Below are 325 nucleotides of genomic sequence, written 5' to 3'. Positions count from 1 at the left end.
CATTCCAAGATCCTTGACAGATTGGAAGAAAATTGTGGAACAAAACTCAAAATCATAGAAAAAAGTCCAGATTTTACTAGTTCCATAGATACTGATAGAACCCCTGAGATTATGAACATAGTCACCATTGAAGTGAAGTCTGGAACTGAACTCACTTCCATGGCTCAGTTTTCAGTCATGGGTCTATAAGAGGAAGAATAACACCAGTGAAGTATTACACTTTAGAATCATCATCCATTTGAATAAAAAAGGTAGTATTTACCCAAGGACAAAAATTCAGACGGGTTAGGAAAGAAGGAATAGAAAATAAAAAACAAAAAAAAAA

This window comes from Chrysochloris asiatica, unplaced genomic scaffold (genome assembly GCF_000296735.1).
Source record: "Chrysochloris asiatica unplaced genomic scaffold, ChrAsi1.0 scaffold00073, whole genome shotgun sequence".
NCBI classification, from domain to species: Eukaryota; Metazoa; Chordata; class Mammalia; order Afrosoricida; family Chrysochloridae; genus Chrysochloris; species Chrysochloris asiatica.
Note: the sequence above shows the minus strand (reverse complement) of the source record.